Raw genomic sequence first — 27,516 nt, 5'->3', positions numbered from 1 at the left:
TGTGCCCATTGACTAATATCTGACAATGATGAAAAAATCATAGTGTTATTGCTACTATAAACTGAATTATCCTACCCCACCCACCCTCGGTTATCAAAAATGAGCTGTCCGTTGAGAAAGACAATAGCCCGCTGATTCCTCACGACCGGCATTAACAGTTCTTTTGTCAGTTGACGTTACAACGGGTGACGCCACGCTCCATAATGGCGTTATACATCTGGTTTCTAACAATGTTCGGTCAACAGCCAACAAAAGTTGTCCGAACTTGCAAATTAAATTTATGATAATGTTTTGTCTTTCCTATCGCAAATTCCATCAAGGGAGAGGGGGTAATGTGCCTAGAAACTTAGCGTTACCCCAATAGTGCAGGTTTGGGTGAATCATATACACGCTGATTATACGGTGGGAAATTTATAGTATTGACCAATAAGAACTCGTGTTACATACTAAACTGAATTAGAATATGAGATTCAGCCTCGTCTCAGACTGAAGATAGGAACGTCTGGCAAACACATATCTATAAAATAAAAAAAAAATTAAATAAATAAATAAATAAATAAAAATGCCCCGAGCCACTACTCCAGCAATAGGCTGTCTGTTACTATCAAAATTATATATGTTCAAAGATTATAAGCACCCGTGAAGGTTAGAATATTCACCTTCAGTAATCCATGTTTGTTGTAAGAGGCGACTAAACAGATCGATGACTTGTTGGACATATGGCATAGTTTCCCAATTGCGCAGATCGATGTTCATGCTGTTCATCACTGGATTGTCTGGTCCAGACTCGATTATTTAGTGACCGCCGCCATACGGCTGGAATAGTGCTGAGTGCGGCGTAAAACTAAACTCACTCACTAAGAGATTAAGCGTTAGCCTTCTCCTGCAGAGGTAGGAGATGGACTTCCGAGGACCGGATGTTGTGAATATTCAGCAAACAACTCAGTCTGTCCTACGCTCATGGTCAGAATCAGGCTCCCAGTGTAATACGGACAACTATTTATCTCCTTTCAACAAGCACTCCCCATGAGCGTTATATCCTTCATTTGCAAATATATTTTTTATGCTCGAGATCGCTTCAAGGCTATGCAACTACGTATGCTTGTGTTGCACCACCATCTTAGACCTCCTCATTAACAGAAATACGGTTCAAAATCACGTAAAATTTAATTCACTCACACACTGTCATCGCCATCTGCCACGAAGGAAACATGCTTTCAAATAAAACACAACTTCATTTATATATTTTTTAGATGAAATGATGTCTTTGAGTCACTGACAGCAACTGTTTCCATCATCGGCAACTCCGGGTCCTCCCCTACGTCCACCTCCAACTGGTTCACGGCCCAGGACTGCACCTCCCCCCGGGCCTGGGTGCCGAATACTATAGTTCCCAGTAGACAGAATCCCCCACAAACGTAAAAGACGTTCCGCCATTCAACCTGGGTTTTCTGTTAGGAGGAAAAGTACAGACTGAGCTGACAGACGTCTCCGTGTAGACAACAAGGTACAAACAACACTGGGTCCACAGTTTCGGTTATATGCAACCCCAGCCAGTTTTAATTATCCGATCAATAAAACAAGATTAATAAAACAGCATTCAATTTATTCAGCATTCATTTAAGTGGAATTCATTTTTGGCCTTGCATCGGACGTCGATAATGAATTCTCAGTAAAAACGGAACCATTCTAATTCTATACAGCTTAGAATAGAACTTGTGATATCACACACCAGTTCATTTGGACAATTTGCACATGCGCATGTACGTGTGTTTTCCATAAATCGGAAAAAGTATCAACTGGGTTTTATCTAAGTAGGAATTAAGCAAGGGAAGGCATTAATAATTCATAGATTTATAGCTGGGAGTTGTCTTTGGCAGAGAATTCAGTGATTTATATTGTGACAAATAAACCCCACATTCAGAGGAGGAATACAAGGTATGACCCACGGAGCCCTGAGACTTTCTCCATTTATTTAACTTGTGGAATCTAGACTTGCCCCATTTTCTAGCCTTGCGTGGGCTTTCATGGATATATTTGTTTCAACGTGTGGAAATCTAGACTTGCCCCATTTTCTAGCCTTGCGTGGGCTTTCTTGGATATATTTGTTTCAGCGTGTGGAAATCTAGACTTGCCCCATATTTTAGCTTTGCGTGTGCTTTCTTGGATATATTTGTTTCAGCGTGTGGAAATCTAAGCTTGCCCCATTTTCTAGACTTGCGTTGACGTTCTTGAATATATTTGCTTCTGGGTGTGGAAATCTAGACTGGACACCTTTCCTAGATTTGAGTGGACTCTCTTGGATGTATTTGTGTGCGGGCGTGTATGGCAGACTACGGATGACCCCAGGGGTTTGTTTGTATTTTGATCCGAGTGGGTAACGAATGTCCCACTTACGTTAGGGGTGAAAGCTCCAGCGACGAGCGGTGACACCATTCCTGGCACTGTGGAGACAGTGCTGGAGACACCAACCAGTATACCAGCATATCTGAAAACAGGAATCTTTCAGCTTTGTAACGGTTACGCAATGAGTCTGCTTTGTGCAGGGGAAAATAGAATCTCGTGTGGAGAAACGCAAAACTAGTGGGTCAGTGAATGTTCTTAAAGGGGCACTCATTCCGAGTGCGTTTATTGTTCTGGGACAGCAAACAGTTGCCCAGCCGCCAGAATCTCGTGTGGAGAAACGCAAAACTAGTGGGTCAGTGAATGTTCTTAAAGGGGCATTCATTCAGACCGTTTAATGTTTCGGGACAGCAAACAGTTGCCCAGCCGCAAGGTGGTTAGTCCCGTGACGGACCCGGGGGACTGCGCTACTGTCCACCTTATCAGACTTTCGCCAGCCTAAACAGTGGGACAGTAAGGACGGTGGATGTGCATCGGATGCCGTTATTTGAAAATATCCCCTGCAGTTCTAGTATTATTGTAAAAACATATCTCAGCAATTTAAGCTTTTTCGGATTAACTAATGCGTGGATGGTATGATGACTGATCCAGTTTGATTCTCCCTCTGTCTTTTCACCTCGACATCAATAATGTCATGGAACACCGTTGCGTCTATTGGCCTATGATATTTAAACCACATGTAAACTAAATCAACTTCACTTTGTCATTGCTTGAAAAATCTTAAACTTTACGTGGGTTACTAGGCATATACAGTTACTCGATTACCTCACGAAGGTTCCATGCAGCACATGTCGTGTCTGGAGTAGATTCTCAAGATAATAAATTAAGGTCTGATGTGGCAAATGTATCACATGCTACTCCTGGTATGATAAACAGGAACGGGTTTTATGGATACACAACTGCTTTACTGCAGTCGATGAAACGTTTCGGCGTAGACGCTAACGTCGCATCGATTGCAACAAAGAAGTTGTTCAGGCATAAAAACCGTTCCTGGGGCCCCTTTCACAAAACTCTCGTAAGCCTAAGGTCTCGTAACTTTTCTCGTAGCATTCGTACCTCTTATACTGTAACATAGGAAGTAGGAATGTTACGAGAAAAGTTACGAGACCTTAGGCTTACGAGAGTTTTGTGAAACGGGGCCCTGTTCATCACTAGTTTTAACGATGCATATTATTTTTGCATATCAGACTGTTAAAAGACACAAGACATGAAACAGGTTTCTTTGTCAGATGGAGATGAATGGCATGTCGTTCCTATATGTTGACATTGATGCATACCTTCCTCCATATTATTGCTATATATTTAGTCTGTTTTAATATAACATATTTTGTACGTTGTTTTCATTCCAACAGAATCCTGCAGAATCATTCTACTTCACCTTTTTAGTCTAGAAGTTCGATGAGAGAGACAATATACACTAGGTCGCACTTATGGCTTGTGTGTAAAATATGATTCAGTTTGACAATAAAATATCATGATACAGATTCACAAAAATAGAAAGTGTGCTTTTTGCGAAGTTCCCAAATGCATACAAATATGTTACTAAATTAATGGAGATTATAAGACGAAATATAAAGACGTACATTGACTCGCGTTTTTTTTAGTTCAAGCTATTATTATAGACTGCAAATGAATTTAAACATCGAATGGGCTTCATTTGTTATTACAATAATAACGATGTAAATATTATTTAATACAAAATATTTCATCTTTCATTGATCTACGACAGGATATACACATTATGCTTATACGACAAATTGTGTTTGCGGGTGGCGTAGCAAAGACAGCAACCCAGTCAAGAATTCTGGGGCATCACCCACGTACTCACGGGCGGGGGAGCTCGTGGGAGGGGAAACAAGGAGAAAAGCAACTACCAGCCCAGCACCCCCACCCCAAGAATCCTTTCAGTTAAGTCACAACAAGCTGGCTGCCGAGGATTTAGTGTAAGCCGGAACCATAATAGCCAGTCACCTACCTTGGTGCGAAGTCGACGAAGTTGACGAGGTACCCTGCCGTTGACATCCCCATAAACCAGTGCAATAGCAACATAGCGGCGTTCAGCATACACGAACCCAGTCCCTATCAGACACGCACCTGCACCCAGGAAGGCTGGAATTACAGAAAATCAAGAGATGGTAGCAAGTATATGCCTGATTTTGATGTCAAACTCAAGGCGCATCGAGCTGGGTGGACTGGAACACAGTACTTTGTCCATGTTTTAATGAATGTTGCTGTACCCGCAACTAGGTATTTGTGCGTATTCATGTGGCCACTGGTCATCTACCGACGGATTCATGGGTTCTTTTATGTGCACTGTACACCAGGGGTTGTGACAACACTGAAAGAAACTGGATACAAACTTAATTCCAAGGTTCTAACGCCCGGACACAAGTGGAGTCGACCTCGCTGGATTACCAGACTGGCGCTTGATCAACTCGCCCACTTAGCCCCGCATTAAAGGTATATTACTGACAAGCAAATATGCCTGTCTGAAATACCCATTTGTGACATTCCTGTGGTCAGTTCTCGTTGAGCGGACGTTAACAGTGGGATTTTCTCGTGAGATTTTTGTCAAGTGATTGTCCAGTCTTCACGACAAACAATTTTTATACCCTCTGTACAAAAATTGTTCGTGCATGGGTCGATAATCACAATTTTGCGAAACTTCGTGAATAACGCGTACAAATGTTTTTGGATGCATTTTGGCAATTGAAACATGATGGTTGCGTTCTACACAATCAACGTTCTTCAATAAATTTACTAGTTAGAACGCATGTTTGGGATTGCAGCAACAGTTTTCAGCTGTGTCCTTTCTTTTGCTCGTCAGTTTCTTTGCAGCATTCTAGATATTCTATAAGATCAATCAGCAATTTTGTTGTCTTTAGTATCGCCAAATATCACTATCCTGGAAAATATTTCATCTTGTAACTTCAAGTTGTTTTAAAGAACCTTTATAAATGTATAAGTGACACTGACCGATAGTTTGGAAGATCCTCCGTGTGGCCGTAGTGCTGAGGTATTTCCTTGACCGGAGGTAGTCGGCTAGCTGACCACAAACCACGGAAGACACGGCCTGGCTAGCAAACGCGATGGATGTCAGAAGCCCATTCTTGAACGACGAAGAAATACACAGTTTATTACATATTGTTTGACGCCGCACTCAGCAATAATCCTGCAGCACACCGACTTCCTGTTTATAATACAGTGATTGATATCATCGAATCTGATCGACACCTACGACTAACAAAGAGGTCGGTGAACGTAACCTCCAGGGCCCCGTTTCACAAAGCTCTCTTCAGCCTAAGATCTCGTAACTTTTCTCGTAGCATTCGCATCTCCTATGGTACAGTATAGGAGGCACAATGGCTACGAGAAAACTTACGAGATCTTAGGCTTACGAGAGGTTTGTGAAACGGGGCCCAGATCAGTGCCATTCTACGCGCAGTATGTGCTTTTCAAAAGCGAGTTCTAACCCGGGACTCAAACCGACGCTGGGACGTGAATAGTTTTATAAACCAATGAGGCCCGGCAGGGTGATGATGAACCAAGAAATCAATAGCCATTTTTTTTACCGATCACACACTCTGCATTGTTTCCTTGCACGTCAAAGGGACGCCATCTTTTTTAATCTGTGCGATCTACTCGACATGACCCATGTCGTCACTGGGTCCATCTTCTCCATTGATATATTTGTTTCGCATAACTCTCAACGCTTATACCACGGACCATGCTCGAGAGTTCTTCAAATGTACATTTCTTGAATTGTTGAAGTGTCCATGTAGATCCTGGTTAGAATTGATCTTCAGTATTGACATGCTTGTCCCGACTAACGGGATCGGGGGGTCAGGAAAGCTGACTTGGTTGACACATGTCATCGTATCCAAATTGCGTAGATTGATGCTCATGATGTTAATCACTGGGTTGCTGAGTGTGGAGAAAAACTAAACTCATATGAAACTATCTTATTCAGTAAAATGTTCTCATGTGCACCTGGACAAAAAGTCACAAAGCATCATCAATATTGATTCATAGATTTTGATGCAGATATTTTCTCTCATACATGTACATTATCTATTAATTACACAACGTTAATTTATATTAATATCATTATATTATTAAGTTAATTTGGTGTCAAACGTCTGTAGTGACAAGTGACAATATACGCACCTCGGCAATGTCGAAACTTAGCACTTCTTTCAGATAGGTCGGTGTGATGGTCGTCAGGGTATATGACGTCCAGTTGAAACACACTTGTGCGGTGAGACACGCCCACGTCGCTGGGGACGTCATCATTGCTACCCACGGCGTTGGAGGACTCTATGACAGAGGAGACGGCATCAACAGCGAGATACTATTTTACACATATCCAAATTGTTGAACTACGGAATGTGGTTCTATAGTTACGATGAACTATTTCCAAATTAATATTTTCCATGTATATCAGCGTGGCTAAATCTCTTGGTTGGTAATCCGAAATACTGCAAGTGTATCACGATCGAAATGTAATTACTCTCATCAGAGTTAGGCTGCAACTTGCGTTCTTTTAATAATCTATTAATACAGAGACTCAGTATTGTTATAAGGTGAAAATTGCAATCGTATACAAGAAACGATTTATACATCTATCATTGAGATTTGCGGTAAGTTCGGCATAGCACCAATGCTATTACTATTGGGTAATATATTAAGGGATGAAAAAGGGAATAAATGTCAAACAACACAACAGAATAGATTCGTCAAGTAGCAATTTAATCTGAGTCACTGATTAGAATTAAGGGAGATTTCCAATCACGAGGTACGACATGAGACCAGGGAATGATGTAACTTCTAACGAATCAGAGAGATTGTAGAGGGTCATGTGATAAGGGTGGAGCAGGCTCGAACACCTTAAAAAGATACCGTCAGCACTAAAAAGGTGCGAGGTGCGGTGCGGGTTGAAGAGACAGCAGAACGCTCACATCCCGAGAGCTTGCCCTACCCTGTCCAGGCCAAGACCAATTGTTATGAAGAGAGGGATCGAGTAAACCGATGTGAGTATAGAAACTTGTGTTGGGTTATTCATTGTATGCCTCAGTGCCAGTACATGAATGATATGTGCTAGTTCGGAATCCCGGTCGTCAGACCACTTGTTCCTAGATGTAGCCCCCGGACAGACCAAGCGAGTATGCCACCAGAACTGGCAGCACCCCCAATAAGGCAGAACGGTCGTCGTAACAGGTAACTGGTAAGAGGGTTTACTAACACCCAAATCCCAGTTACGACAGTATCATATTGATGGAATTAATTTTGCTATTACGCTGGTGAAGATCCGGGTACATTTGGTCTTTAACAACCCCTGCTTGTCGTAAGAGGATCGAGTGGTAAGGTTCGCTGACTTGGCTGACCCATGACATCGTATACCAATTGCATAGGTCGATGCTCACGATGTTGATCATCGGATTGGCTGGCTCAGAATCGATTATTTTCAGATCGCCGCTATGTAGGTGGAGTATAGCTGAGTGCGGCGTTAAACAATATCGAAGTTCTGCTACATGGACAGTGGGTGAGTGAGTTATACGCCGCACTCGGCAATCCCCCAACGATATGGCGGCGGTCTATAGTTGAGTCTGGATCAGACAATCCAGTGATCAACAGCATGAGTGATTCGCCCAGTTGGTATCCGATTACTTGTGTCAATCAAGGCAGCGAGCCGGACCACCAGATACCATTAGTTGCTCCTTACGACAAACATGGTTGTCTTTTGTCTCAAGCGTGGGTCGCTACTTCACTTCTGAACACTATTTGAATGATTGTTTTCACAGCGTTTACATAAATATAAACATTTATATATGAAAGAAAGGTGTATACGATTTGTTTTAACATACGTCTATCCATGCTTACCTTGATGCCTCTGTCCCCGATGCTCTTTGTAATATAGTTTTTCTCTTGCTGTGAGATACGAGGATGTTGAGACGGTGTGCTAGAGACTGTACAGAACCACACCCCACACCATATGACTGTTATTCCACCTACAGGGAGTATACATTTTATGTACGTGAACCACGCCCCAAGACAGTTATTCGACCAAGACGTAATATAAGGTGTATGTACGTGACGGAAGTGTGCACGTGATATTATTACATATGTACCTGAGTAAAAGGCTGCTGGTACAGATAGAATAAGCCATAATTATATAAGTTGCTCAAGAAAACTGTTGAATGAATAAGTAACGTTTTATGTCTCTCATTAAATTACCCACTGCAACCCTCTTCTTATCCCAGTTATTGGAAAGTAGGACATGTTTTGACGTTATCTAAACATGGTCACTGTTCTGCTGTTTCAAATCGGTGACCAATATCTCTCATAAGTCCTGTGGGAAAGTATACCGTGAATAAAAAGTTAAGCGCCACCTAGAATATTTTGCAAAAATATAGGTTGGCACATAGGAAATCTTTAAGAAAAACGAGCTGTCATAATTTGGTTTCGTACTATTAGTTTAAAAAATAAGGCCGTAATGGAAATTATCTTTTACTTTCAACAGGATACATGCGCCTTTGGAAAACATGTATTTTGTTTTCCTCTCAAAGGTTACCCTCTTTTGAAAAGTGAAAATCAGAGATGACTGTTATACGGTCACATAATTGTCACTTTTAACAAGTGAAACCTAAATTTAATAGTCTTGTATGAGCACAACGGGTATAGTTATTGTGGTTTAAAAAGCAGTGTCATCATATCTGTAGCAATCCTTTAATAGTACGAGTACATACAAATAATAGATGTGAAATTAGCAATGTAAGTGAACATAAACGCTTAGGTCTAACGTTTTTGGCAGATGGGAAATGGAATAAACATACTGACCAAAATGTTTTAAGATTATAAATTCAAATTGTTGCTAAGTAGGCACATTTTGAATATGCCTTCGAGAACTGGTATAGGTGTAATTTAGAACAGTCATCGAGACCAGGACAACTTCAACTGGGAGATGCCCGTATTGTTCGTGGTGTATGCACTACTAAAATATCTGTATTTTGAAATTGGGTCGGAAAATCATCAGTAAGTAGGGAAGGAGTGAATGAGTATATTTTTACGCCGCTTTTTAGCACAATTCCACCAATATCAAGGCGGGGACACTAGAAATGGGCTTCATACATTGTGTGGGGTATAGAGCTCGGGTCCTTGGCGTGGCAAGGCAACGCTTTAACCACTACCACTACTTTACGGCCCCGCGGGGAAACGACGTGTGATAAAATGAAATGTGGTAATGCACCTTCTTATCAGACAGATTTACTTCCTCATACTGTTCGTCACTCTACAACTTATGAAACTTAGAAACTCTAAAAAAAACCCCAGACCATTATAAGACTTAAACGCTCATGCCAATATTTCATCCCATCAACTATAGTATTATGGAACAGTGAGTGAGTGAGTTTAGTTTTAAGTCGCACTCACCAATATTCCAGCCATATGGCGGATATTATTATGGAATAATATTCCATTGGAAAAGCGAATGTTACCATCATAACAGACGATTCATTCATATTTTAGAAAAAAAACTATTCTCATGGCACCATCATACTTTTCTACAGATATCAGCAAAAACAATATTAATCATACTTGTTTAAGATATGATGTATGTGAATTGAATTTATTTCATGTTGAAATTAGATCAGTATCAAAATGTGAATATGGTCATATATGTGAAAATGTTCATCACTTCATGTTTGAGTATTTCCTATATAATGAACGCAGAATGAAAATGTTTAACTTTTTAAAAATACAAGTACATGCTTATACTTTAAATTTAGATTTATTATTAAGTGGCAGTAAGCACTTACCGCGTAGTCAAAATCATGCAATATTTAAATCAATTCTGCATTGCATGTCGATGACATAGCAAGCGGATTTTTTTAATGCTGTAAATATTTTCATATGTGTAAATAACTATCTCTGTACGTATGTCTCTACCATTTCTGCATTGTGCTTCTTTTCACAGTACATGTATCTTCCTATATTATCTATCATGTTGCATATACTCGGCAGATGGTTACCTAAGTTGGACCCTCTCTTCCTAAACCCATTTCTTCACTGAATAAAAAAAAAATATTTAAATAAAATATATCAGTGCAGAACATTTGTGTTCCCCGAGTCTGCCTGACTAAGTCTGCAAATATACATACAATCCTCTCTAACTCTAATTAGTACCTATTTGGGGACCCGTGCGTGATGATCGTGTAAAAGTAATAACTAAGAATGCAATACAATACTGTATACTCTATCTGAGCGTGGCGTCCATGTCAAACTACAGCATGGTAAATGGACAAGCGCAATAATACTGACATGAGTCTGGGCTAAACATAGAAAAGAATATTTTAACACCTATGATTTGTAACCTCCATAGTGTCGCTTATATTCTTGTAATGAATATGTTTCTATGATTATATTCATCTGAAGGGAGGCAATACACATTTATTTTAGATATGCACGTACTACGAACAATGACGAGCAGCAAGTGAATTTGGTGTCTGCAAATATCAAGTTTCAGTAAATTGTTCTTGCAGATCGATAAATCATGCGATTTCGTCGCTGAAAAACAAACATGAAACATGCTCAACGGACAGCTGCTTAGGTGGCAGGATATTGGTGAGGGACATGGTAGCTTGTCATTGAAATCTTGTACAAGAGTTGATGGTTGTCAATCATCGACAACCAGCCAGTTGGACAGAAATCATCACCAAATTAATGACACTAATCACAACACGTCATCCGTAGCGTGTTAAGTAGAGTGTTAAATAGTGGTTCCACGTATGGAGGGATACGACCTATTAGCCATTGCTGTCTTGGTGTCAAGCTCTGGAATTTAAGGTAACGGGAACGCGATGGGGAAATGTAGGACAGAAGCCCAGCATGTTTCGTTGCCGTGGCAATACTGCATACAGACAGCTGTAAAAATTCTGACAGAATGATGACATTTTTGTTTATGATATACAACTTGTGTATTCTGTATAGGCGACATTTAGAGACAGATTTTAATGTCGTTATCAAGCCTTAGAATCTACAGCTATGTCGAAACATCGCCTGTACAAAATAAAGAAATTGTAGATCCATGCAATGTTGTCATCATTCTTTATGTTCTTTAACTTTTACAATGTCAGTCAAACAAAGCTTCTGGCAGTTACATCAAGTCCACCTTGTTCTTTTTCAAGACCAAAGTCAAATCGTTTCTGTGGAAAACATGAAAAATATAAATGCCCCAAATCTGCAAGTAGCAAAAAGCACCAGTTCGATATCTGTTCGATACATCTTCTAGTCGTGTAGAAAGATATTGAACAGTTTTCGAAATGTGGCCCGTAAAAGAATCCAATCCCTCCCCTTTGGAGATTGAGTGAGAGAGTTAAATTTTTAAGTCACATCGACAATATTTCAGCTAAATCGTGACTAATACAAGTTGTGATTTCACAATAAATTCATAAAATTGTAAAATTGAATAACCTTGAGAGTAAGGCCGAACCGTTTCCATGGGAACCAATAACGGCAAATACCAAACCTCTACAAATAGCAACATTTTTTAATTTATGTCACATCGTTTCCATGGAAAAAATTAAATACACAACAATACGGAAATATCAACGTGAACCAATGTGCGATCTGCCAAGTTTTATCGATAGATACTGAGCATCCATTTTGAAACTAACTGCAAATTGTTTCCATGGAAATCCAGAAAAAGAAGAAATGCCAAAATCTGTAAAAAGTAAAAGGTACCAACGTTGGCTGTTTGACATACCATTTGTGTAGAAAAGCATAGAACGGTTTTTCAGTTATGCTTCGGAAACAAAATTATTATAGACTAACAGCTAATATCTGAAATGAACATATTTTACTGAAAGAACGTTCATAGTGAAAAAAATAACATAATGAAATGGAGCCCTGAGACTTTCTTCATTTTCAGAAGCTAAGGAAATCTAGACTTGCCACATTTTTCTAGACTTGCGTGGGCTTTCTTGAATATAATATATACTTCAGGGTCTGTACGACAGACTATAGACGGCTGTACATGCACACAAACGGACGGATGGACAGGCGGACGAGGCGTTGACTATATCTCCCGTATTACAGACCGGGGGATAATAAACTACAGTTTGATATAAAATATGGGGTGTGGCGATATCTTTGTCGATGGGTATAACATACATACACACACACGTCGTTTTCAACTGTAGTAATTGTCTACACCATCATTGTACTCATGTACATTTACATGTATCAGGGAGACTGTATAGAGTAGTTCTAGATTATCCGTGCATGTATGTACCATGCATCCAACCCAAGCGCATACGCCACTTCACGTCCCATTACTTTAAAGAGGAAACAACACAGATTCAAAAAAGACACTAAACGACAAAATTCTGAATGTTGGTATCGTAATACAGGTGTAGTTGTGTTTAATTGCAAAAGAATCAAATGTTATATATCACGTTTTGCTTAAATTGATCCTTCTCAATCTAACAAAATGAAATGACAAAAGAGCAGTTTACCTGTTATATAAAACATAGAGCCCCATCCATTGTCGAAACCGTACTTGCACAGATATCCAGACATCACGAACACAGCAATGCTCCCGATCTTTGGACCTGTAACAAAAACGCGGTTCAGCATAGAAGCCAGAAGGTCCACGGACACGTGAAGTATTGCTCAATGGTGCTACTGTCAATGGGCACCAATGTTCTGGGCCTCGTCATTTCATTTATATATTTTTTCTTGTTATCACACGCTGCCACAAGTCTGAAGAACGCAAAAATGGTAATAAGAATTAGAATAAATGAGAATAAAGAAATGAAGAACGTTTTTCGGATAATTTCGGTTTTATTATATTTTGTTTCTTTTCTTCCAACTGACCGACCCATGTTCAGAATTTCCTGGCTTCGTGAAACACAGAAAAATGACGTGGCTACGTGAAACGCATAGAAAATGACGCGCTAAAGGTGTCAGGGCCCACTTGTACAAAGCAGTCTTAGCACTACAATGATTGTAACTCCCATTCTCCAACATAGGCTTAAGATAGTTGTAGCGTTATGATTGCTTTGTGCAAGTGGGCCCAGGTCTCCAGGAATATTACCTGAAAAGGATACGGCTATCAGCTTTGTCCTCTCTAATGGCGGCGCCCATCTACCCCACAATGACTGCATAGTCAACATATACACACCCTGTTGACAGCAACAAAACACATTTACAGTCGTCAGTTACATTACAACAAACAAAGGATGTTCGTAATAAAACCCGAACAGACCTCTGACTGTGACCATTATCCTTATAATATTACCCGGGGTATCTCCATTATATTGAGATAAATACTTGACTTTTTTAACTATCTGAGTGAGTTCAGTTTTACGGCGCACTCAGCAATATTCCAGCTATATGGCGGCGGTCTGTGAATAATCGAATCTGGACCAGACAATCCAATGAGCATCGATGAGCATGCGTATCGATCTGCGCAGTTGGGAACAGATGGCGTGTCAACCAAGTCAGCGAGCCTGACCATCCGATCCCGTTAGTCGCCTCTCACGGCCAGCATAGTCGCCTTTTATGGCAAGCATGGGTTGCTGAAGACCGACTCTACCCTACTATTCTATTCCTCAGGGTCGAACACTCTGAACCTGCTTACGATACACACACACACACACACACACACACACACACACACACACACACACACACACACACACACACACACACACACACACACACACATATATATATATACACACATTTATATACTTATTGCAATGATGAATCTAGACAAGAAAAAATTTGAATCCCTAATCTGAAGAAAAAAATATTCAGGATCGGGATTCGAATCCCCAAATCCTGATTCCGTTTCTAACTTCATGTTGCTCTTAAACTGTGCACCTCTAACAATTGCCAGTTCATTGTCACTGTTCTAAAATTTATCAATTCACAGTGCACCTCAACCTCTCTGACTCTCTAATCTCATAATTTGTGTGACAGTTCTGCTTCCTAGTCTCTCTGTTGTAACTCGCCTAAAATACGTAGAATTTAACATCAAAACTTTCACAGAGGATTCAAGATGAAATACAGCAAACAGTATAAGCTTTAGAAGAGAAGCTGGGGGCCCAAAACATTTACCCTCTTTTATTGAAAATAAATTATATACAGAATCCTACACTGAAAGATGAAATACGTTAACCGAAATGTTAACCGAAACTGTCTACATTAACAAATAAAATTTCACAGAGCTGTTTACCTGAGAAATGCCAACAAGCGCCCGTAGTACGTACACAAGGTACTTCGTTGTCCGGGCTCCGATTGGAAGAAGCAGAGATGCTATGGAACCAATCAGCATCCCGAAAAACATGACGTATTTTCCTCCGTATCTTCCAACCAACCAGCCCCCTGGGATTTGTATCACTACGAAACCATAGAAATACGCGCTCAGCATTCCTGTTTGTTCGCTCTTGGACCAGAAGAACTCAGCGTGCTACGAAATGGAGCGTGAGTCTTGGTTTAAAAAGCATCATATGAACACACAAACTACCCAGCATTAACTGTACGAAGGACTAGATACAAAATTGCAGTTCGAAGATCTGATGATTTTCTGTCTCAGTTGTCAGAAAACGTAAACCATTGATTTAGTGAGTCGTATATATTATGGACACGATTCGGGTCTTGAATAAGAATCGTTGAGACCAGACAGGGCATATTTTGATACCTATCGAATTGCTATATGCATTAAACAATCAACTGTTTAAGACTCGAACTTTAATTCATATTTATATGAACATTTCCGATCTTTCATAACAAACTGAAAAAACATTTCTCCCAATTCTTAAATTCTAAGGGTACCTCATTGATTGCTAACGAACTGTTTGTATGGTTGCTAGCGTTGCTGGCGGTGTCGTTGACCATGCAGACGATAGCCATGCTGAGGTTTGATCGATTGGACTCTAACATGATTCCCCCGAAACAGCCCATCAGTGCCAAGACCCATCTTTGCAAACAACAGCTGGATCCTGTGTAGACGACACGCAAAGGATTCATTCTATCAATCACTTGATTCTACCAATCACTGAGATGCATTTTACTAATTTTAGCTCAATCGTCGTAATCATCGGATAAAGTACCACGGCCATAAATGACATATTGTAAGATGCCAAATATTTTTCTCCGTGCGAGCCATTTCGTCACTCTTTGAAAAAATATATTTATCATTACTTACCTAAACGTATTTTATATATTTCGGCTGCAGAGTCGTGAATTATGTCATGAATTCACCTTGGGTTGACAGACTGGTATGAACTCACCCTGGGTTGACAACTGTACCCACCTTGAAGCCTAGTCCCGTCCCCCACGGGTGCAGGTGCTTGTTGCGTGTCGGTCGCTGGAATCATCTGTTCAGCCTTGGTGAAGGCTCCATTACTGCAGCTCCCACGTTCCATCTCTCACAAAGAACCGCAAAACGGGACAGTCAGATCTGACAATAAAAATTATGTGATCATTTATGTTTCCCATCCTCAATAAGGATTATCTATTTAATAGTGTTAACACGATCAAGAAGTCCCTTCACAATGTGATGTAAATGACACGAGTAGCAGATGTTACCAGGTGCTACCAAAGAGGCAGCAGTCGATGACACGATCATGTGGTCCCTTCACAATGTGATGTAAATGACACGAGTGGATGGTGCTACCAGAAGGACAGGACGTCTTCACGACGTGTTCTGAGTTACATGGGGGCAAGTGCTGCTGGTAGCAGTGACACGCTTACGACTTTAAGGAGCAGTCTAGTCGCTGAAGATCTGTCATCCACCCATACAGTTTTGAACGCTGTTTTGTGTGTTTCGCCCTTCGGAATGTGAATACTAGAGTTGGTTTTCACATGTCAAGCAGTTGTTGCTTTTCATAGGAATGTGAAGCTGACCCGACCGGCTGTACGGACGTACACTCGCATAATACAGTATGGGGTTGCGTCCATAGATATGTCACAGTGTTAAAGCGTGATACATCAGTGGCTTTCAGTGGTGAAAACACTAAGAGTAACAGTGCACTGTATTGCAGCGTTATTCATAAGTCCTACATGCATATCGGCTACAAGGATGAGTAACTTACTGATTTGTTCTACTCGGTAATCAGGACAAACTAGCAGCTGCCGTTTACCAATGTCTAACACGGGATCATTAAAATTAGTCACACTGATTTGATACGTATTAGCACAAGCTTTCAACACACGTTGACTGAAATAGGTCACAATGATTTGGTAAGTATCAGTACTGGTGTTCAAGACAACATCGAAAAAATAGAATGAAATGATATTAAGTATTAACAATTCCGCACGAGATCACTAACATAAGTCACAATGGTTTGACAAGCATCAGCACGTTTGTTCACTTGTATCTTGTGGTCTGGATCCGTCAATTTGAACTTGAAGGTGTCTGAACCACTGATGTTCAGAGCCGCTAATACCAACTGTTTGCTCCAGTCTCTAAAGCAACATGTCATGGTTTACAGTATCGAAAGCGTGCAGAGAGGTCTACAGACCTAAGAGAACTGTTTCCCGATTGTCCAGTGAATTCATGATGCCATTTTAGACACACAGTAGTGCAGTCTTGCTATAGCAGACTGGACTTCACGGGTACCCACTGAGTGGGTGAAGTGAGACAATGTGGAAACTAGGTTTCTCCACTGGGGATCGAATCCGGACTTTTCTTCTCCAAGTCTGTTATGATTAAGATGCTTCCTGAGACGTATGGAGACAATTCTTTCCAAAACTTCAGCAAGAAATGGGAGACTGGAGACTGGGCAAAAGTTGCTCAGCAGTGTTTCGTCTAATGTCACTTTTAGGAGAGGAGTAACAAGTATTCTTTTGGAGGATGTAGGAACAGTTCCTGAGTTGAGAGAACAGTATACGATGTCAATAGTACTAACCAGGGAATCTCCTCAGTTCTTCAGCAAAGTTGTTGGTAGCACGCCTAAGACACAGAGTTTACTTGTTGTCACCACAATGTCGATCTCTGTGACTGTAACACGTCTGAAGACTTCCAGTGTTTGACCTTGGAACTGTGGATCGTACTGTAGACGTGTTACACTTGGTTCACTAGTACAGCCCGCTTGAGTCAGATGAATTGCGATGTTTACCATTGAACAAAATTGCCACATAAATATAAATACTACACATGTTTATCGTTTACTTATACCCAACAGCTTTCTTATATTTGAATATTTTCCGACCTCCACCAAAAAAGTTGTTTAAGAAAGTATCATCATTGAAAACGCAAAAGTTAGCTGTCGCGGCGGGGTGAGTTTCCCTCAACCGAAGTCAGTGCATGAAGTGCGTGCGTTTCTAGGCTGAGCAAATTGCAGCACGTCTAACAACACTCCTCGGAAAAGACATACCATTTGTTTGGTCAGACAGATGTGATGCCACCTTTCATTCACTGAAACAATCACTTGTTTCAAAACCAGTCTTAAAATATCCCGACTTTTCAAAACCCCTTCTCTTCACGACAGACGCCATGCAATCAGTTATATTCTTGGTCAGCGTGACGAGAAGAATCGTGAATATGTAGCTTCTGGCGGACGAGGTTTGCGAAATAGCGAAAAGAAATGGAGTATCTCGGAACGAGAATGTCTCGCAGTCGTAGATGGAATCAAACATCATCATGTCCATTTTGCTTCACAGTCACTTCGCGGTCATAACAAATCACATTGAAATGATTAAACACCTGTACTGGCACACACGGTCATCTTGCCCTCTGGTCCATACAATTAGCAGGATACCAGAGCTCAGATCCAGATGTTCTCTAATATATTCCATACTTACACAACAGTGCACCTCCATCAACAACGTTGCTATGCGTGTGATTCTCGAAGCACAGGATTATATGACATTGTGTTGTATAAGGATGACAGAACAGAACGTCTGATCATACAACTAATAGTGCCAAAATCGCTGCGCGATTACATACTGACAAGCTTACAAGAGTCCCTAATGGCAAGTCATCAGGGTGTAGAATGCACATATCAACTGGTCCTTTATCTCTCCTTTTGGCCGGCAATGTACAATGATATCAAAACTAAATCGTGGATTGAATGTCGTAAAAACGAATGTACTTCCGATACCTACCCGCAGTGTATTCTCATGGTTACACCTTGATATTGTAGGCTTTCGTAGGATGTCAACAACATCGTGACAAACTGTTCAATAATTTAGATGAATCATGCGAAGTCGCCAAACAGAATATTCTGAAAGCTCAAAAAGTCTATGAGGAATACTATGACAGGAACGCATCCGATGTTGCATTTGACTTTGTACAGAAAGTCTTGTTACATGATCGGAAGGTACCAGTTGGTCTTAGTTCAAAATTTAACAGAAAGTGCAAAGGTCCATACTTTATCACTCGACAATGTCCCAACAACACTTACTCGACAATGTCCCAACAACACTTACTCGACAAGGTCCCAACAACACTTACTCGACAAGGTCCCAACAACACTTACTCGACAAGGTCCCAACAATACTTACTCGACAATGTCCCAACAACACTTACTCGACAATGTCCCAACAACACTTACTTGTTACGGCACTGTGAGTCCAGAATGATCGTCAGTCAACTTGTACAATGATCCTTCAAAGCGCCCCACTAACCCTTCTAATGATCGGCCAGTTGTGGCACAATAGCTGTGTCCTACTGCTGACTCACGGCTGAAACTCAGATCCTTTTTTGTTACACTTGCTCTCATCTCACGTTCGGTCAAGGTTCAAATGATTAATTTGGATTACTGACGCGACCTGGTCAGGATGACCCGTCCCGATGTTGGTGTATATTCCGGTTGTTTATCTGCTTATTATGGCTTGTCGGTATCCTGAAGTGCGACACGTAGTCAATGTCGCATCAGCTGAATAAAGAAGTTCTTCATCCAAAACGTTTACGCTTATATCTTAATATAGCTGCCACCTTTGATATTACGTTCTTCATATATAAGCACTTAGGAAGCAATATTCTGATAAATGTTCCATTAGCACACTCAAAACTGTGTAAATATTTCTATATGAGCATCAAAGGCAACAAAAACTATGTATACTGTATTTAGTCATTTTAACTAAATCGGGGCATAAGCTCAAATAGTAGCAACTGTTCTCGCGATTAACACAAAATAATCCATATTTGTAAAATAAAAAAAATGGGGTAAATACTTCTGATGACTACATCTTTCACCCAACAAAAGATTGTGATTGTCTAGTATTCCCTTTTAATTTGGAATGAACGCGTCACAATTTAATTTTGGACTCACAAAAGTCCAGAAACTCTCGACACTGTGGCCACTCTCTCACAAGGGATATGACAAAAATAAACATGCAGTTGTTATGAATATGTGCTAAGGATGAAAAACTTTAAAAAACAATTTTCGAAAACTCAAAATTTAAACTCGCGAGCAAGCGAGTTTCAATTTTGAGTGAACAGTGGCCCATGGGCAGGCCCATGGGCGAGAGTGTTTAATTTCGTCCAGAATAAATGTTTTGGAGGTTGTAAATGAATGAAGAAATGTTAATAAGTATCATGACACAAATTTCAGCTCGGTGTGACTTGACTCCACCAACTGACAGAGATTTTTATAAAATCTCGCCCATGGGTGAAAAACATATTGGCCCATGGACGAGAATATTTACTTTCACTGGAATACATGTTTTTTTCCACGTTTTGCAGTTTTTAAATACCTGAAGGTCTATTTATTAGTGTCGTGACACGAAATTCAGCTTATTTTGACTTAATTCTGCCAATTTAGAGCAATGTTTTAAAACCATCTCGCCCATGGGTGAGAATATTTACATTTACTCAAATTACATTTTCCCCATGTTTTTGAGGATGTAAATGGATGTTCATAAGTATCATAATACAATTTTCAACTCATTTTTACTTAATTCCGTTAATTTAGAGCGATTTTAAAAAATCTCGCCCATGGGCCAAAATGTTTTCGCGTTTTACTCCAAATATATCTTTTCACATGTTTTGGAGGATGTAAATGAATGAAAGTACATTTATGAGCATCATGACAGAAATTTCAACTCAGTTTGACTTAATTCCGCTAACTGAGAGCGATTTTAAAAACTCTCGCCCATGGGCGAGAATATTTACTTTTGGAGGATGTAAATGAATGAAAGTGGCGTTATGAGTATCATGACACAAAATTCAACTGATTTTGATTTAATTTTGCGAATTCAGGGCATTTTCAAAAATATGCGAGAATAATTACTTTTACTCAAACTACATCTTTTCCTGTGGTTTGGAGGTTGTAATGAATGAGGATATATTTATAAGTATCATGGCACAAAATTCAACTCATTTTGACTTAATTCCGCTAACTACAAAAATCTGCACTTCCACTCCAAATACATACTTATGTAAACCACTTACTACTGTGCACCACACAACTACAATCCAATCTGAAAATATTCTTGATGACTTTGTCAGTTTACCTAGCGTTATTACTTTCGGCAGTGGTCTTCGATTAACTGCCATAACTTATAATCTTACTGGTGTTCAAATGCAGAAAACCAATTTCCCGATCCGGTACGTGACATTCCACTCTGAGGTATCCTTCATAAAGCTTTTTGCTAGATCGGTTCATCCGGGTCAATCATTTGAGGAACCGAACTCAAGCAGCCAGTCATGTGTTGTCTTCATGTGTCAAGGGGTGTAGTGTCCATCGATACCATTAGACGTCTCAGGGTTGCTGGAACCCATTGCCGACGGCCATTTGTGGGACTAGTGGGACCAATTTTGACACGTCAACAACGCCAGCGACGTTTACAGCCGTCGCACAGCAAGGGTGTCAATGGATCATCTGGCTCAGAACAACATTAACGTTCTTCCATGGCCGCCAATTTTCCACGAATATGGCTCTCATTAAACATTCTGGGACGAAATTGGACGTTGGACTGCTGCAGGTAGACAACCACTCACACTTGCACAGTTGGAACAGACTGGTGTTTGAGTGGGGCTTGTCTCATCATGCTTTCAGACTCCACTGAACACAATGACGCGATGCTGCACGGTCTGTGTGCAAGCTCAGATGTGGCTACACGCGCTGGAAAAGGCACTGTCACTTTTCCCGTTCAGGGCTATCTCAGTTGACGGACTGTGATTTATAAACTTGACAAAAAGCCTTCTTATGCTGTTCAGTATATTACTAATTACAGTCTGTCTCTGCTGGTCAATACTGTGCTTATCTTCTCTTGCGTCATGATCGCACCGCATAATATACTTATCAATCAAGTTCTGCTTATCATGACAACCAAGCCCGGCTCCACAATCAGTCTTAAGGGAATGATCTCATAAGATAGTTATAATTATTTGTTCGCTTTTACTTAGACGGTTGCCTATCTAATACCCTTGTTTCATGTAGTATGCCTGGGACAAGAGAGGTATTGGCACGGCTGCACTTCAGAATGTGTTCCAAGAAATGACAGTGTGTTTCTTCATGGGTTGATGTGCCCTCCAAGTTTCTTTATGTGACATTGTGGGTACATCAACCCATGGACCCCGTGGGACCAGTGAACGACGTATTTATCTTACCGAACACTCCAGTGTTAATCTTGGACTGTTCGAAGCATGGGTATCGAATCGTACACTTCAACCAACCCTTGTGAATCAAACGATTCGGAATTCTTGCTGTTTTTCCCCTCAGGCATTGTCTTAATAAGCCGCCGCGGTGTAATTAATTCTCCAGGTCACCTTCTTAATGTTCACAGGGACTACATTTGAACTGTTGTCAAAATTATTGGTTAGAAAGCGGCAAATGTTTTCGTAGCCATCGGTAGATTTTGTGCATGAAACAAGGAAAACAAAATTATCTCCCTTTTAACTATCTGCATTCACTAAACATCGGTAATTTCCGTGCATCGTGCGTGATTCAATGTTATTCGAGATAAAGAAGTACTACCACGAAGTACGGAACGAGTTGCTATTGGCAGCGGGGTACATTGCAATGTACGTCACTTGTAAGTGGGGTACACTGAAAATAATAGAACAGTCAGAATCGGAAATCGGAATGCGACACTTAAGTACAGGGTAAGATTATATAATGTACGTATGTACTCGCCGGGGAGGCTGAGCTACGTTGATCTCCCTGGAGTCTAGGGATGACCGTCTGATGACCCGGGAGGGTTAGCGGCGACGGATATCCTGGGAAAATGAGTTCTGACCCTGGAAATAAACGGAATAAGCTACACCCCTGCGTTGCCGTATTTTTAAACCATGACCGACCCAGCCAAATCAGTTTTCCGTGTCCACAGCTCCCTTTGCGATTCGAGACCCGTGAAGTTCCGGGGTAGAATAGGCATTCAGCAACCCATGCTTGCCATAAAAGGTGACTATGCTTGTCGTAAGAGGCGACTAACTGGATCGGGTGGTAGGCTCGCTGACTTGGTTGGCACTTGTCATCGATTCCCACTTGCGCAGATCGATGCACCAGATCTTGATCACCTTATTGTCTGGTCCAGACTCGATTATTTACAGACAGCCGTCATATAGCTGGAATATTGCTGAGTGCAGCGTAAAACTCAACTCAACTCACTCAGTCACTGAGATTCGATATCTTCACTACGGGCGATAAATCCCCTGGTGACCACCATGGAAGGACAAATTGGGTCTGCTTTCACGTGTACCAGAGTCTACGCTTAGCAATCTGACAGATAACAACCTACCAGCAGATTCCAAAAGGCCTATAGCCTAACCCCATTCAGCACGTGTGCAAGAACGTATCCTTTTTAAGCTGCGACTTCAAACAGATAACTGAACAGTGAACGACAGAAAAAATGCATATGCATTCTCCACATCCCATGGATAGAGCGACTTGCACGTGTAAATCATTAACATCAAATGGCAGGTGGATTTCCATAATTCAAAATTGGAATAATTCCACTGTTTGTAACAGAAAGTATCGGGCGCTAAAGAACGTATCAATGACATTTCAACGGCCTGATGTGTTTTGTTTTCCATATTTCATAAGAAAAATTTGCAAAACTTTCAGTTGCATATATTTAAAAGAAAAAAAGAACATTTAACAACTTTTTAGAAAACTAATGTGTTACCAATAGCTTCATTACGCCTCATTAACGACGCCGAGTAGCATGTATTAAATGCGTGAGATGTCACATATATGGCGATTTCCACTAACATTAAATGCACATGTGAGTGTCTGCGTCCGTCTCTCTCTCTCTCTCTCTCTCTGTCTCTCTCTCTCTCTCTCTCTCTCTCTCTCTCTCTCTGTGTGTGCAAAAGCTGGTCCACTGCTATGTTGAGGTCCAGCACGGATAACACACCTTGGTGACAATTTCTGTAACATCGCATCTTTACTAGAAACATTCCCCTGTCTGTGGTAGAGATCAGTATTAAATCTGTCTTTGGTGATCATTCCTGATGCACGTGTACTTACGATTCCCAAACACACGGCATTTCTAGAATATCCATTCTAGTAAACTTTATTTTATCTCGCACACAAACATCGCTTTCTGATTGGCTTAGCGCTCGTCTATTAAATTTCAATGAACCCAGCTTACAAGCGAGTAACATTTTCAGTGTACCTCGCTGGGAATGCCGAACTCATTTGGTACTTCGTGGTAGTAATTCTTTATCTCGAATGGCACTGGATCACGTGATGCACGGAAATTACCGATGTTTTTGCGTATGCTAATCAATAGAATTAATCAAGAATGCTAATCAAGGTAGACAACTCTAAATCTGTTTTTTCTGCAAAATATCGCGAAGGCTACAAAAGGTTGTGTACCGGGACCCTGGGTTGATGATTATTTATGTTCCCTGTTCCCGAACCTATGTTCCCCTTGAGACCACTGGCCACCTTATTATAAAAAGACCAGTGTACTATATCGCACCTTTTGTTATGTTGTATTTCTCATCTTACCCACATGAAAGGCATTTGTCACCAACACTCCGATGAAATTTCCCCTTTCGCCAGTGTTTGCAAACTTATCACGAAGGCTTTAAAAAACGCAACAAAAGCCTCTCCCCATTAAAAAGAAACGTAATGTAATATTTACGCACTGTAGATGTACGCCTCTGTGCAGTGAGGCATACCACGATGGAGTTGCAGCTGTTACGTCGTCGTTGTCACCTCCATCATTACAATGCTGATATACCTGTCAGTTTGCTGCAGCAGCTGTTGGCCTGGCTGCCATTCCAAGCACATAGTTCGTGGAATAATCACGGCTCTTGTACAGTTGATACCTATACAAGCTTGTCGTATAATGAAAATATGTTGATGACGTTTCTAGATGGAAATGAAACATCTAAAGTATTGGATCAGTTCTGACAGTGTCCCATTGAACATGTCATGGAAAATCAATGGTAACAGTGGTGCGTCGATGTCAAAATCCACCCTTCACTCGTGCTGCTCATACGGACGAGATCTGGGTCAGGATGACCCGTCCCACTGTTGGGATAGCAATCCCTATTGTACCCGTCCCGCTGTTGGGTAAGCGATCCACACTGTACCCGTCCCTTTGTTGGGTAAGCGATCACCATTGGGAAAGACTTCCGTCCGTATCATTTAACATTGGGGAAAACGATCTTGGAGGGTCGTTTTCAAAAGTTAGATATGCGTTCAAGTGAGTTAAGATAAAATTAAAAAAAAAACGTTAAAAACTCATTATTATCAGATGAGGAATATACATTCAGGTGATATGATTTAACTAGAATGAAATTTCAGGGAGGATACGGGTGGAAGTCCACCCCAATGGTACCCGTCCCGGTTGTTTATCTTCTTACTATAGCAAGCTGAAGCGAGATACTTTACTTAACTTACTACTGGTGTCTTGTTACCGTAAACAGACCCGTGAAGGTCCCGGGGTAGAATAGGCCTTCAGCAACCCATGCTTGCCATAAAAGACGACTATGCTTGTCGTAAGAGGCGACTAACGGGATCGGGTGGCCAGGCTCGCTGACTTGGTTGACACATGTCATTGTTTCCCAATTGCGCAGATCGATGCTCACGTTGCTGATCACTGGATTGTAAGGTCGAGACTCGATTATTTACAGAGCGCAGCCAAATAGCTGGAATATTGCTGAGTGCGGCGTAAAACTTAACTCGCTCCCTCATCGTAAACATGAAAACGTTTATGCATCCATTGAACTATGTCAGTATACTTGCACATACTTACTTGACAACAAAACATGTATGTCAGATTATTTGAACAAAGACGTTGTTCATCCATAAAGTTTCCGCTTATATCTAAATATAGCTGTCCAAAGTACACGTGTATTGTCATCCATGTTCACATTAGTCATAAGGATTATGAAATCTTAGTTTCAATTTTAAATCAACTCAACTTTAGAATTTCCTAGGCCGCTTTAAAAGAGTCGTGTTTCTGGCACTATCTATGGTCTACAGCTCGAAGGCTGTTCATGTTTAAACAAGCTATAATCATATTGTAATATATGATCGCGTATCATATGCATAATACGTAAAGACCTCAAGCAAACACACGGGCCCGTCCGGCCCCTTCTGTGAAGCCCCGAGGCCGTGACCCGAAAGAATACCTTCCACAGCATCACCGGTCAAAGTCAGTGTCAAGGTCAAGGTCAAAGCGTTCGGGCTTTATTGGCAGGTGACATATCAGTAAGCAGTTCATAGACGCAGTGAATATTCTTTAGTGAATTTGGCATATCAATGCAATTTATCGCGTTGTTTACTGACAGTAGTAAAGCTTGACAGTAGTGGTGTTCCAGTCACGCAAAAAAATACCCCAAAGCAGCGGAACAATTGTAAATGCTCTACCAATCGATGACGCTTACTGATTAATATCTGCGTGTTTAGTGTTAATATTCTATAAACAGGTTATCGTGTTGGCGTGTAGGACTGAAATACCACACCAAATAGAAGCCTGATACATAGCTGCGATGAAAAGGTTATTTGGTAAATCAGTAGGCATGCATACTAATGAGAAGTTACTGATTCACGTTCCACAGTCAATATCGCTTTGTGTTTATCCCGATCACTTACCTTACATCGTGGCCATGCCCGTGGCTTGTCGCTGTTGGCTAAGTAGGTCACGCAGTCATCAATGTTTATATGGTAGATATTCACAGACGTGTGCACACGACGGCGTTGACGAGCTTAGATTGAAACACTGCACAGTTGCGTGAAACCAGCAGCGCGTATTCCCTCTATTGATAGCGTGGATGGGACAAGAGTTGCAGTGCACACCTTGTGTGTATTTGCAGAAACTCTATATTCTATATTATATACCAAAGTAAACCCAGCCTTTATCAATGGATATCGTCACGAGACACTAACGGTAAATCCGCGACGTACGCGGGTGAACCACGTGAAGTCGGCGCGATAAAAGGTGAGAGCAGTGCGTGTTCTGCTTGCTCGACTAAACATCCCACAATGTATACGGAGACTCAACCTCGGATGAAACTTTTGTTGAAGTTGTGCGTGCTTGCGTGATTGCGTGCCTGCGTGAACGAACGCATTCCCTATTATTTTACCTGCACAGTCTATTTTAAATATATATTATCATCAACAACAGTCATACGTTATTCATTGAGCTGTACTTGAAATACATCTAGATTAGGCTTGACTCCTTCTAATGTTTACATATAATATAATGTACACGTACTTGTGTATAAGAGCCTAACGCTGCCGCTTTTGTAGCATAAAATTGTTTCTTCCAGCGACAGTTCTCTTTGTTTCGAGTATTTTTCTGTTACGTCGAGTACTTTCCCGTAACTTTAATTTAATTCAAAATTGAAACTAACATTTCAGAATACTGTTATCGTAAATACTTATGGCTGCTGTAACGATGGGTGATAACACATGTGCACTGTTGACAGCTATATTTAGATATAAACGGAAACTTTATGGATGAACAACGTCTTTATTCAGGCAAAGGAAAACCGTAGCGCAAATGGAGTTGCACAGCATAGAGAATATGAGTAGTCTCCATACATGCGAGCAAATGTTGGCAACCTCCTTCCCTCGCTCCGGTTCCAAAAAAAATTTTCATGTCAAAATAAAATATCGCCACCATCAAAGGTACACTCCCACTTCCTCACTAAGTTGTGCTCTCAAATTTCCTACCCCATTATTAATAATTACTCAC

The 27,516-nt window shown here is 40.8% G+C and overlaps 1 pseudogene; it reads right to left on the bottom strand.

Annotated features, from left to right (window-relative positions):
- Window positions 1–1,148: 1,148 nt before the first annotated feature.
- Window positions 1,149–26,479, bottom strand: LOC137267926 (uncharacterized transporter slc-17.2-like; annotated as a pseudogene).
- Between the last annotated feature and the right edge of the window lie 1,037 nt (window positions 26,480–27,516).

Source organism: Haliotis asinina, chromosome 16, assembly GCF_037392515.1.
Source record: "Haliotis asinina isolate JCU_RB_2024 chromosome 16, JCU_Hal_asi_v2, whole genome shotgun sequence".
Classification (NCBI taxonomy): Eukaryota; Metazoa; Mollusca; class Gastropoda; order Lepetellida; family Haliotidae; genus Haliotis; species Haliotis asinina.
This window is presented reverse-complemented; position numbering and strand designations above follow the sequence as displayed.